At 40.4% G+C, this 13,318-nt stretch overlaps 1 protein-coding gene across 7 annotated transcripts in view; it reads left to right on the forward strand.

Moving 5' to 3' along the window:
- The window catches only part of RPS6KC1 (ribosomal protein S6 kinase C1), a 91,693-nt gene that overhangs the window by 27,849 nt on the left and 50,526 nt on the right, over window positions 1–13,318 (forward strand). The window lies entirely within an intron of this gene.

Below are 13,318 nucleotides of genomic sequence, written 5' to 3' on the forward strand. Positions count from 1 at the left end.
CTCAAGTGACTGCTGATCCTTTACTGTCACCCACTGGTATCCATGCTTTTCAGGCTAGGAAAAAGTTCAGAGTGTCTTGGGAAAGTATGATATTCCACCCTGTTTTCCTGATGCCCGTCAGATCGCACAGTGAGGGTTATTAACAAATTCATAGTGGTGGTACCTCTGTGTGTGTGTGGGTAGAGGTGTTCCTGATGGGTGAAGAGATGTGTAGCCAGCACCTGCAACTTTTTCTGTACAGTCCCTGACATTGCATATGTACAGCACAGGAAAGGGAATAACAGGATTGAGTGGCTTTTTTATCTGGCTTCTTGTCCCTTGGGAACATAAATGTGTACAGTCTAGTTCCTAGCAGTCAGCTCTTCTGTCTCCTTTTTCTGTGTTACCCTGCACAGCTGTGAGAGGTGGAAATGAAATTAATGTTTGTCCTCTGCTGGGCTCCCACACTAGATTTGGCTAGATCCAGCTCATCTTGTGTCCTTTCTCTTTGGAGCTTCTGTGAGCTGACAAGGAGACATTGATGTTCTTCTCTATAATGATAGACCTGATTCAAATGTGTTCTTAAAAATATATGCCTTCTCAGGATCTACAAGGACAGCTTAAAACCAAAACCAAATAACCAAACAAAAACCAAACCCACAACTACAACCAACAAAACAATCCCAACAACAACAAAACCAAACAAACTAAAACTCAAAACCAAACCAAAACAACCAAAATAACCCCAAGAAAACCCAACCAAACAAAACCAAACCCAACAAAAGCCACAAGTAACTATCTGTGTCATGCTTTTAAATCTAGATACTTTAAGAGTAATACATTTAGTGTTGATGTGTGAATACTCACTGTATGTTGCAATGAAAAAAAGAAACAAACAACAACCTTAACTTAATCACTTCAGCTGTTTAAACGCCTCTGGTTCTGTGTTTCACGTGGATAATAAGATGCTCCTTTGAAACGTAAGGATGGTGCAGCAGTTACAAAATGCCTATGATCTTCTGCTATTGATTATTTCTAGACTATTTTGTGTAAATTAGCCTTTGTAATATCTGAAAGTGGAACACAGCGTTCGTATTTGCTTACACACACCTATAAAGTGCCATTGCCGTTCAGTGTTCAGCCATTGCAGAATGTGTGGCCGCTCTGGAGAATGGACTGGAAGTGGCTTTTGCATGTTCAATGGTAATACATGTTTTTGCCACGTGGTGGCACCAAGGAAATAGGAATTGACACTTAAGCATTGCAATCAGGAAATGTAACCAGTGTACCGGGAAAAAAGAAACGTTATTCATCCTCTGGGTTTGAAACTTCCCTCAGAATGACCTGTGAAATGTAGTGCCTCTGCAAGTTGATTAGATGGCTTGGAAAGATAAGGGTGGTTCTGTTGCCAGCTGCTCCTTTAGCCTTGGTACAAGAAGATGTACTTACTTCAAGGCCACCTCATCAAAGTTGTGTACGAGTAAGTTTGTTACTGCAAGTTTAAAGACTTATGTTGTTTAGTTTGAAGTAGCTGGCTTCTCTCAAGGCACTTGGAGCGCACTTGAGTCTGTTACTTTCGTGATGACTTCCCAGCAATCTGAGTTGGTGGCACTAATGCTATTGTAGATGGAGCACGTTGCATGTGCTTACGTCAAAGAAATGTACATCGTGACTTCATTTTCAGCTGTGTGTGCATGTTTTCACAAGTATAGTGGTGTTAGTTATACTGTGGAAGGTGCATATGTATTTTCCTCTGCTAGTCTCTTGCAGAGTTTTAGTACTAAATCTTTTAATGTCCTATTCACAGTCCTGCCAAAGGGCCTGATTTGCATGTCACCTGGGGAATGCACACTGTCTGTGCTCTGAGGCTGGTGTGTACCTTGGACTCTGGGCATCTGCTCTTTATGTATCTTGGGCCTAGTTCTGCTCCATACATGCATTTAATATTAAACGTGTTTGTCAGAGGGAAGGAGGAGAACACCGCATTGGACTGGCAGCAGAGCCCTTGGACTATCCGTCGATCTACCTGTACATCTTGTAGCTCCCCACTTTGTTTATAGTAGAGCTCCCTTGTGTGCGGTGAGAGGGAGTGGCTACCATCATTTCATTTTTCCTCTGAATGTGTATTGATTATGCTGCCCCTCTTGTGTTTTCTGGGTATTGTTGTATGCAGGATTTTGGTGCTTTTGAAAAGCAGGTTTGTAAGGGTCGTATAGGATAGTTAAACAATTATCCAGAAGCGGAAACGTTCTGGGATTCAAATCTTCTGCCTTTTTAAGCATACAAGAAGTATTATTAATTGATAGAAACTCTGGCTCACAATTATAGCTGTTCCTTTGCTTTGTTAGCCTGTCAGAGCTCTTTGAGGTCAATGCATTGCTTCAGGGCTAGTGATGGAAAAAATGCACTAATCGATAGCAAGCCACCAACTTCTAGGCTGGAAGTTAACTGCGTTTTATGCTTAATAGTGCTTTCCCTGACTTTGGCGTAGGATGTGGTTTATGTCGGGGAGAAATACATCAGGAGGCTAAAATTATGGAAAGAGATTTTTTGTAATGAAAGAGGGAGTGCTGTCTGTATAAACCGCTCCTCTTTTTTCCCAGCTCCACTGTTCTCACGTTATATCCATTATGGATCTGGGCAGTCTGAGCTGTGTGATAAACGCAGAGTTAACACTATTGCTTATTGCTGGGTTCCAGTAACTTCAGGCACATCATGAAACAAGAACGATTCACAATATGGTCAGTCTGATGCGTGTAGTAAAGTACAGGATCTGTTCTGTGTGGTTTAGAAAGCAAATGTGTTCATTGCTGGTCTGTCACATACAAGGCTCCATGTTACACATTAACATCTGAAGGGAGACGATCCATTTACTCTGCCAGAGATTTGGGGTGTTTGTTTTCACATGTGTAGCAGCTGTGTCTGAGCACGAGGAACATTTGTTTTAGGGGTGGCTGGTTCAGCTGGGCAGCGTGGGCCTTGCTGCATGGAGTGTGTGGTGCCTCTTGAGTCACAGCAGCCACAAGCTGTTTTCCAGGTATCTGTGTTTTGTGTTTGGTATCTCCAACTTCTAGATAAGCTGCTGGTGTCTTTGAAAGCAGGCTGCGAATGTCAGTTTTGCATTGCTCTGCGCTATTTTAATGTTTATCTAGTAAACAGAGCTGGAACAAAAATTACACAAATTACTGGAACCTTGCTAAAATGACTTTGACTTTTAACCCAGAAATGCATATACAATGAAATGCTGGGAATACTTTGGACAGCTAGATGATATTTTTGGATATACTGAAAACAAACTAACTTGTGTCTAATTACTGGGATTATGATGGGCTATGATTTGAACTTGTGATGGAGCCAGGGATGCAAACAGGAGCATGCTTGACAGAATGCCAAGAAGACAGTGCTTTATGAAAAGGGGAACAGCCATGACTGTTCCACAAGCATGTTTCTGTCTTCCAGGGTAAAAAGCACCTTTGCTTGTTTGTCGAATGGCACTTATGAAGACAAGTTCTGTTACAACACAATAGCTATTTTAAATTCCTTTCACGTTCAGTCCTCTGAGAAGTGTTTCTCATTGAGAGTAACAATCTCTTAGGCAGTTTCTGAGCTACCCAGCAGCTGTGCCTGACTGGAGCAATGTCTTTGAGGAAACAACAGACCTGTTTTCTGAGAAGATGCGTTGGGCTGTGAGCTGATGTCTGCAGGGAAACCCTTGGAGTTGTGCTGGGCCCCATAGGGAAAGGTTAATGAAAGGGTGACTGACAGAACCGTAGTTCTCCCCAATCTGATTTCAGACCTCTGTGCTCCTGTGGTGTATCATTACTCACCTTATTTGCTCTCGTACCTTTACACTTCCACTGAGGCTGGAACCAGCCAAGACAAAAACTTCCTGCCCTGGTTCCTTCCAAAGGAGCTGAAAACTGTCTCTGTTTCCTGCTGTTGGACCGTGAGGATGCTGTGGGACTGTTTGGGTTGGGTTTTCTAAGCAACCCTTTCCTGCTGCTTCATGCAACCTTGACAATCATGGCTGCTGTTTCAAAAGGTTAGGTGTGTGTAGAAGGACTTACTTATTGACAAGCAGCTAGGTTAAGAAGGGACACTGAAAATATTGTGGTTAAAAAAAAAAAAAAGTCCTCTAATCCCACTGTGCTACCAATGGTGCTGAAACCCAAGTTAATACAGGCTATGAGCTGTTTGTAACTGCAGTATGATGCCTTCCAGTCCCATCACAGGCCATACAGAGCTTCAGAGCAGATTAGTACTATAGGCTCATCACTGTGCAGTAGATGCTGGATGGATAACCCCGAGTAATGTCATTCCATACGCAAAAGTACTAGGTTTGGACACCTCATTGCGGCAAAGCAATAAAATACAGCATCTGACAGTAAAGTATGGTGAAGTCTGTTAGTATATAAATACAGCCAGATTCAACTATGTCAAAGAATAAAATTCTACCTAAACTGCAAGACTTCTCTGCACCAAGAGGCTGATGAAGGTCTGGGGTTTAGCACCTGCTGCTCAGCACAGAGCCTTGCAATACAGGTAAAGGTGAATTGTAGCAATACCTGTAAGCCAACATGTAGGGCATGATGCAGAGATGAGACTGAATATGGTTGTTTAGCATGTGGCTGTTGAAGAATGAATGAATATGTGACAAGGTAGGCCTTAAAAATCTGTTCTTTCTCCCTTCTTTGAGGGGACACAGCTAGCTACATTGGCTTGGGGTTGATCTGACCCTTCCAAGATTTCTGTGTCTCTCCTTACAGCAGCTTCTTGCCAGGTTGCTGCTTGTGCCCAGCCTCTTTGACAGACATCTCCTCCTGCCTGCACAGCCTTTTATCTCAGCTGTTGTTAGCCAGCACTTAGCTGTAGCTAAGTGCATTAATCTTTATTTTTTTGGCTGTTGCTATGTGGGGTTCCTACCTCCCATCAGAAGACCTAGTAAGGTTGCCACAGTCCTTCCAGTGTACACTGTAGACAGAGCAGACTGATGTAGGTTACAGTGTCGCTTCTGTCCTTAGGTGAGAAAATTGAAATTTCTGGCTGCAGAATTAAATGCCTTGGGCAGTGTAGGTGAATTAAGGCAAATTACTGACTGAAAAAGAAAAAATTGCACAGGTGTGTTTAAGGGCATGATGCTGCAATGATAATCAGTGCTTCAATTCTTCCCCACCTCCTCCAGTTCTTGCATATACAGCTTCTCTCTTTTCACATTTTCCTTTTCTCTTTTCCTATGCTCTTCTTTTCCCTTCCAGTATCTTAAAATAGCTCATCTAGCTTCAGAGCTGCACAGAAGGACTAGTATAGGTTTGATCTCTACAGGGCCTGCTGATGGCTCTTATGTTTTAGAGATTTCAGTGACTGCTCATGGAAAGATATTATTTCCCATAGTGCTATTTAGAAGTACGTGAGAGCTATATTTAATACCTAGATATGAGTACTATTAGACTGTCACAATTGATGAATCTCATAGTTGTTTTTTAATCTTTTTTTTTTTCCTCTTTCTTTCTGTTATACTTTATGCTACAAACTGCAGTAACTTGTTCTTACTTGAAGGGATAGGTGTCTGTGTGCCTGGGATTCCTCTGCTCTGAAACAAGGAGTGTTTGTGGTTGCTAATTCTAATTTGGACTCATCCTTTTAGCTAAGATGGAAGAGTGCAGAGACCTTGGAAAATCTTTTCCTCTCTTCTGTGATGGTGGCCCGTGTAACTTCTTTCCTTGCTCTGACTGGCAGTGTTTTTTCCTAATGTTCCTGTGGTGCTTGTGTTGGAGGACCTGGTGCTGCTGTCACCGCTTTGTTTCTTCATCTGTGCTGGGATGTCACTGCTTGTCCCTTGTCCTTCTGTCTTGCACCAGTCACGGTGTGGGGTTTTGTTTTTTTGTTTTGTTTTTCTTCGTTTTTCTTCTCATCCCCTCATTTTTATGGAGTTTTACAAGAAAGTGTTCAAGGATATTTCTCACTTCGTGAAGTCTTATTTTGGTGAAATACCTTGCAGTTGAAGACTACATGTTTTAGTAGATGGAAGGGAAGTTAAAGTTTTCCTCCCTGTGTGCTGTGTGACCATTCATTTTAGTTTTTTTCCAGATAGTCACACATGCATTTGGAAAGCTACCACCACTTTGTGGATTTAACATGAGAGTTTCTCTATAAACAGATGTTTATTGATTAGTGTTTCTGGAAAGTTACATTTCTTATTGTCCTGAGTGTTACTGACTCCTGCATTACTAGTCACTCAAACACATTTAAGCCACACCATTCTTCTCTATAATCTTAACTTTGGCACATATGCCAACGTTTTTTTTTTTTCCTAAACATTTATGCCACTGATGTGGAACCTTAGGTTTGCTATGGGGCACAGAATTGGTAAATTCACAGCAAGTGAAGATCTGTAAGTGTCTTGAACAACATGCAATGAAGATGATGTATAAAATATAGACATAATAGTTATAAGTACATTGGAAAATTGGAAGAAGAATTCGTAGGTGTTCACTCACTGTCACATGTTTGTGCTTCAGCATGTGAGGTTTCACTTCTAAGTGGCTTTTCTTCTTGGTTGCTAGAGTACAGTACTGTCCTGAATCTTCAAAAAGCAAGAAAAAATAGTTCTGATAGATGTGATGCAACTTAATAATTTTTGACTATTCCAAAATGTTAAAAAAAATTAAGGGGGAAAAAGATCACTTCAAACTGCTTGCTCATAATGGGCTCAACCTTGGTCTTTTTAATATTTACAGTCTTTTTCCAGCAGCAGAATTTGGCCACCAAATCAAGTAACTCACCATTAATATAATATATAACATACTAGAGATGATGAGCTAGTGGGCTTATTTCACAATTCCAAACCGCCACCCGCTGCTAAAATCTATAGCATCTCTCCTTGATGGTGAAGTGTCCCTCTACCCCAGCGCCTGCCACATTTCACTTAAGTAATTGTTTGAAAATTAAAGGTTACCCACTCTCCTGTGAAAGTTGGTGGAGTCTCATTCCAAAATCAGCAGCTCTTTCCCTTCCTGAAATAAATTTGGGGGTTATAAAATTGTGTCCAAAGCAGTCACAAACCTGTGCTGGATTATAAGTCGCATTGTCACTTACAGTGTGCCTGAGCTTTTGTTTGGCTAATATGGACAAAGGAGTCTGCTTCACATGATGTAAGAAGTGTTTGCCCTAAGAAGAACAGAGGTCCTCTTGAACCAATTAGGCAAAAATAACAGCTGGGCTACCCACTAATAAGGAAGGTGCTGCTAAACCTCTTTTCATTGTGAGAAGAAATAAATCTTTTAAGGCTTACTCCCTTGCATTTTTATAGAGAGCAATTCTTTGAAAAATTCAGCAATCCAGCTGGGTGATATGTGCAGGAAGACTATGAAGAAGATAAAGAAACTTTTAAAAATAAAAAATGGTACTACAGCTGTTAGATTTGGCAATTATAAATGTTTCATTGAAGATTTCAGTATTTAGAGAAAGTTTTACTGTTTGAATTGTTAAGAACATGGAGTTTGGGGTTAGCACAACAGGCAGTCTCCTGCAAGTTCCTTGTAGCCTGTGCTGCAAGAGGACATTCCTTCCTGGAGCAAATCTCTTCTGATATCTTCTTAAATAAAGGCAGCCCACATGTATTTTTAGTAAGTCTGAGAAAAAAGCAGGAAGATTTGGAATATGGAGGTTACAGAGGATTGTGACAGGTAATATTAACTTTGTAGCCTTTTCTGTGGAAATATCCAGCTAGTCAGGCAGGGGGTGCACTGATGTCCTGGCAGGTTGGTTCTTTCTGAGGAAAATCTGTAATTCCCGGTGGGGGATGATTTGGAGGTGGTCAAACACAAAGGAAGGAAGGAATGTCTAGACTTCTTGGGTGGGTGCCACATACTGTCAATTACTAAAGGTGGGATATCTTATATGTTAGTGGCATGTGGTGACTAGAGTTTTGTTAGTAACCGTCCAGTAAGATGCACATGTTCCATGTTACTTCATCCTGGATCTGTGGAGGAGAAGAGTTAAGGACCAGAATAAGTTCAAGGGCACTTCTGTGCATCTGAGACATGTTCTGTTAGTACCCCACATTATTTTGAGAAAAAAGACAGATTTTCCCATGGTCCTTACTGCCCAGATTTCTTCTTGTTTGTTTGAGTTGATCTGGTGTGGCTCCCTTTCAATAGCTCTTTGCTGTTAATACCTGAACGTAAGTAATTTTCTTATACAATAGAATCACAGAAAATTTGATGCCTCAATAAACAGTTAACTGAGCTGAACACTTAATACTTCAACATTGAGATAGTGAATCTTTCAAATGTACGTATTCTTCTGAGGTGCTATGAGGTGTGAGCAGAAGACAAACAAAAATATTGCTGTTTTCCCAGATGCTACTTCTGTGCACCTGTTCTGTGGAAATGCTGCTTCTCTGTATTTTTCATTCAAATCAATGGACTATGGGAAAACAAGCAGGCAAGTCGTGATTAAGTCAGTGGCATAATTATTCTAATATTTGTGGTTTTCCTCTGTCAAACCTTCAAGATCATTTTATTTTTGTTAGGAATGTCTGTTTTAGCAAATATATTGTAGCTGAGCCATCCTTAGAAATAAAAATTAAAGAATAAATTCTGAATCATTGGCTGCTATCCTAATGTCCTGGCTACTGTTACTTTGGTCAGCGGGTGGCCTGGTCAGCCTTTCCAAAGCCAATTTTCATTTTAAGATATTTTTATTTCTTTGAAATAGGCAAAGCCTTTGAAAAATGAGGGAGCAGCCTGCTTGTGCTTGTGTAGATGAAGGCTTGTATGTGCAACGAAGTAGCTGTAGAGTTTTTATATTCTGTTTGCAGTAATAGTAAATAGAGCATCTAAAATAACCACTTGCGCATTGCAACAAACACATCATCATTTGCTTAAAAAGAGTTATAATTACAGTTGACGAAGCATGGACACCATAAAAAATGCATTAGTTTGGCTTGACACATTAATTACCTGTTTTTGCAGATGTTTTTATATATTGTTGTGTGAACAGTTTACAAAATAATTACAGGAAAGTCATATGGAAAATAAACTAAGTGGGTGGTTTCTCGCCTTAATATTTTCATTCATGTGAATGTGTGTGAGGCACAGCTGCTCCGTAGCAAATGCAGAGGGAGAGAGACAGGGAATCTTGAGGGGTTTTTATTCTAAGGTCTCTATGATCAGCTTTGCTACACTTTTATATCTTGCTTTAGCAGTGTAGTTTTTAAACATGTAAAATGACATTGCCGATTTAATCCCAGTGATCAGGAGGGGGGAGAAGCTTTGATCCTGATCAGATGAAACGTAAATCTTCTAGTATCTAGGAAAATAAATGAAAAATCAATATTATTTTAAGCAGGATGATCTTTTATGAGCAGTTGTAAAGATTCATCAAAGGCTTTGACACAGTTTAAACGTGTCCTGTTTGCTGCCATTTAAAGAAAAATGCCTTTCAAGTTTAAATTGCAATTAAAAAGAGATACCTCTTTAGATTATTGTGGGCTAACCACAGAATGGAAGTAGGAGCTCAATATGCTCGCACAGCGTTTAAATCAAAAGGTCTCAACTAGGCATAAATTAGTCAATTCTTTTGAGAGTACACATTTTGTGTGACTAAAAACACTGTCCCATAACAAAATGTAATACTGCATTAAAAAAAAATATATAATCTGCATCACAGCTTTAACATCTGTTAAATATAAGGATTTTCTCTCATACTGTGTTTTAGTGACTTATTTGATTTTAAGTGGAGAGTTCTATGACTGGAAATTTGGCATAAATGCTAAAGATTATTTTTAGTTTAATGGGGTCATTATTATTACTCATCACCTTGTGTTTAAGGCTTTTAAAGTAAATTTTTAAAAAATTCATATCCAGTATTTCTTTACAGATTTTTGTGAGCTATTGGCTGTTTAAATGGGAATTTGTATGTAGCTTTTTTACTTTTTCTCGGTTAAACTAATATAAAGAATAAAAAGTCATAATCCTACTTCCATAAATCCAGTTCTCAAACGTCTACTTCGTTACAGTATTCAGAGACTGAACTATTAATGATCTTATTCACAAATAAGATGCAAGAACTTGTTGAGTAAACATTGTTTTGTTTTCAGCCCTCTTTTATGGCTGAAGATTTTAATGAGTGAATAGTTTGCAAATGTTATTTAACAAATTACTCAGGAAGGAAAAGTAGAAGGAAAACTGAAATTAATGTCTTGTGAAAGTAGGGAGAACAAAGGCAGCTTTAAGGAGACATGGTAGCTTGTTTGCGTTAATTGCTGTAAAATTACTGAAGCATTGAAAAAGGCAATAAACATCCAAACTAAATACACATAGCTCACAATTAAGCAGTAAGCTTGACTTTTATGATGGCCTTAGACACTAACTTAGCAGTTTTCTACCAGTCTGCTTGAAGAAAACACTGGCTGAAGAGTTTATTGTTGCTATGCAGATGATTTTTTTTTTTGTCCCCTAAGCAACTGCCACTTCTTGTGTCTAAGAGAATGTGGGCGATCACCAGTGCATCGCACAAGGAAGTTTTATGGTGCCATAAGATTAAATGTCAAGATGAAAGCAAGAGCGCTAGTCACGTTTTAAGAAATTGCAACACACATTTATAAAATACTGTGGGTCTATTCTTTGCTGATAAAGCCAAATCCAAGTTCAAACAATTGAGTGTTGTTGAGGCTTTTTTTAATCCCAGAGGTGAATAAGACCGTCAGTCTTATCTAGGGGAATTTCACCAGGAGAGTCCTACCGAGCAGAGGTGTTAGAGGTGCTGGACCTGGGACAAAGTTCTCTCTGTCCTTAGAATGAGAGAAGTTACTGAGAAGTTGGTAAATATCCGTAGTATTGTATGCTGAAGGTGCACGGAATTTCTGACTGTCTAGCTTCTTCCCAAACGAAATGTAGCCCAAGGTGTTTGCAGAGTAGGGCTGTGTGTGTCTGTCCAAGGAGGTGACAATCACTTTTCTCTCCTGCTGTGAGGTGGACAATAAGATTTACAACGGATCATTTACAGCAGAGCTTGGAGTAGGCTCTAAGTCTTCGGCACTAATTCTTGTGGCTGTTCTGTGTGTTTAGGTAGTTTGTAGTCATGATATGAAAGGGAGGGGGACTCTTTATTTTAACGGTGTCAAAATGACTAGTAGTAGACCATGGCAACATAAAGTGGAAAAGAGCTTCTGCCTTCTTTACTTTCTGAATCTATGGATTGTTAAAAGCAAGAGCAATGATTCATTCCCTCTTCTGTGGGGTGGGGAAAACAGCAGCTCTGAGAGCCCACAGCAGAGGAGGAACTCTCCGTGAACCTTCTAAAGAGACCTTGTACTTAGTTTTTCATTATTCTCTGCCATCTTGAAAGCGTTTTGGGAAAACTACGCAGTCAAACAACCTGCTCCTTCTCCTTTCAGAAGGAGCTCGTGTCAAGGCTAGCTAGATCAGGCTGACTGAAGGATCAGAGCAATTCCTCCTTCCCTGAGCTGCTGGAGAAATGTGGCTGCAGCTTAACCCCTTCTTTAGGTCCTACCAGTAGTGAAGCTGAGGGCCGGTTTCTGAGGGGGGCTTGCATGTGTGCGCACACAGTCTGCATGGACATGGTCGACCATGAACAGATGGACACAGGCAGAAGGACACCTTTCCAGACACCTGCGTAACCACGGGCAGTGTGAACAGCCCAACCTCTTTTGAACTACTGCTGGTCAGGTCTCTCTGGTGTCTTGCCCCCAGCTCCATGATCCAGTTCTCAGACACTTTGTCTGACTTGCCTGCTTATCTGCCTTGAAGTTTGTTGGCCTATCTTATGCACAGAGAATGCTGAGCACACTAATGCAGAAAATGAGGAAGAGTTTATAAAGAAGACAAGGCAGACAGTGTTGGCTGGGTACAGGGCTCAGTCAGACGAGTGCAGCCTGCTTACACACAGCCGGCCCATGTAATTCCTACCCGTTTTCTCATGCTTGTACCACCCTTCAACCTTGATCCTTCCTTTTCCTTACCTTTAGTCCTGCCCCTAAACATCTTACAGTGTCTTATGCATTTCTACAATCCCCCTGAAAACATCCCACAATGTTTTGTATACAAGTGCTTACGCAGTAAATTCTCCCTCAGACATTCCATAATCAGTTTGCTCTTTATGAGACTCATTCTTGATAACTCACAGTAATCCTGAGGTTTGTTTTTTTTTTCTTCTTCTTATCAGTTACCAAGCTTCTGGCTGAACTTCTTCAAGGTTACACTCAGAGGTTCTTTTCATCAGTGTCTTAGGAGTCCTAGTCTTCATTATTGTCTGTGTTATCTGCGGTTTGTTAGGGTTTGTGTATTTGCATGTTCAGTTTATTACCTCTCCTGTTCCTTGCCTTGTCTTTCACGTTGAGCAGCTGTTAGTGTGATATCCTTGCAATTCCTTGCCCTGTTTGAGCATCGGTTTGCGAGGGGTGCTGGCTTGCACCTGTCGGTGCAGAAGCCTGTCCTGGCCAAGGCTGTTCTTCTGCAAGTCCCAGATGGCCTCATTTATGGCTTGGAAGGGACCTTCAGGGCCATGCGAAGTCTCTGCTATTGTCCTGACTTCTTCTGGGAAAGCTGTCTGTCACTATCTTTCAACATAGTGATCTCAGTTTTCTCTTATAACAACTGTGGCTCACAGTGTCTTTATCTTTGCTTGCCAGTTGACTGGTTGGGTGTTGTCATCACAAACTGAGTCTATTGTAACGATATACTGCATGTGATGTGAATGCCTCAACAGAAACTGTAAGTTTTAGAGTGAACACAGAAATTTATGCGCTATCACGGGATTCTCAGCTCTTACAAGAGTTTGGGTAGATCAGACATAACACAGTGGTGATGCAGCCACCTGAGAAGTGGAGTAGTTTGTGCACACAGTTCTTCCTTTTCTCTTGTGTCACCCCAAGTCAACGGGCAGGGAGCAGCCAGCATCGGAAAGCTGTAAGCAGGAGTTCTTTGTGTCTCTCACGTTGCTTTCTGGCTAGTAGTAGCATTTCTGGGTCTCCTTTGTATTTAGGAAAACCCATGCTGGAAAAATGAAGAAAAAAAAGCACAACATTTTCTTAAATTGTTTTGTTGTAAACATCTTATCATGTCTTCCCTAATTGAGGGGGTTTTTTTGGGTACAACATTTGGATCAGTGGTTTGTTTCAGTTCTTACTTATGTTACTATAGGAACATATACCAGATCACAGAAAAATGAGTTAAGAGTTTTTGTTTACCTTAGTCTATAGCAAGGCTTAAATTGTTATTTTTGTAGAACTCTGAGATCATAGTATTTGCTTTTTATTGAAGCATATCTGTAGGTTTGATTATGAATAACCCAAAGGAAATAAAAAAAAGTAGAA

This window comes from Caloenas nicobarica, chromosome 3, assembly GCF_036013445.1.
Source record: "Caloenas nicobarica isolate bCalNic1 chromosome 3, bCalNic1.hap1, whole genome shotgun sequence".
Lineage (NCBI taxonomy): Eukaryota > Metazoa > Chordata > Aves > Columbiformes > Columbidae > Caloenas > Caloenas nicobarica.